This window comes from Dipodomys merriami, unplaced genomic scaffold, assembly GCF_024711535.1.
Source record: "Dipodomys merriami isolate MVZ:Mamm:240054 unplaced genomic scaffold, mDipMer1.0.p SCAF_770, whole genome shotgun sequence".
NCBI lineage: Eukaryota > Metazoa > Chordata > Mammalia > Rodentia > Heteromyidae > Dipodomys > Dipodomys merriami.
The window spans coordinates 440,170-440,862 of record NW_027206369.1 but is presented as its reverse complement, the minus strand read 5'-3'; positions in this window follow the sequence as shown (position 1 = coordinate 440,862).

Genomic DNA, 693 nt, shown 5'->3' with positions numbered 1-693 from the left:
TATTTCTTCTTTCCATATTTGGATTCCCTTTATGTCTGCATCTTGTCTTATTGCTGTAGCTAGGCATTCTAATACTAGATTGAAGAGAAGTGGAGAGAGTGGGCATCCTTGTCTTGTTCCTGAGTTAAGAGGAAATGGCTTTAGTTTTTCACCATTGAGTATAATGCTGGCTGTAGGTTTGTCATATACAGCCTTTATTGTATTGAGGAATGTTCCATGGATTCCTAATTTTTCCAGAACCTTCATCATAAAGGGGTATTGGATCTTGTCAAATGCTTTTTCTGCATCTATTGAGATAACCATGTGGTTCTTATTCTTGCTCCTGTTGATGTGATGAATAATATTAATTGATTTGCGTATATTGAACCAGCTTTGCATCCCTGAAATGAATCCTGTTTGATCATGGTGTATGATTTTTTGGATGAATTGTTGAAGTCGATTGGCCAAAATTTTGTTGAGAAGTTTTGCATCAATGTTCATCAAAGAAATGGGTCTGTAGTTCTCTTTCTTTGATGAGTCCCTGCCTGGTTTTGGGATGAGGGTTATGATGGCTTCATAGAATGTGTTCGGTAGTGAGCTTTCTCTTTCAATTTCATTGAAGAGTTGGAGGAGTATTGGTGTGAGCTCTGCTTTGAAGGCCTTGTAAAATTCCGCTGTAAAACCATCTGGTCCTGGACTTTTCTTAGCTGGGAG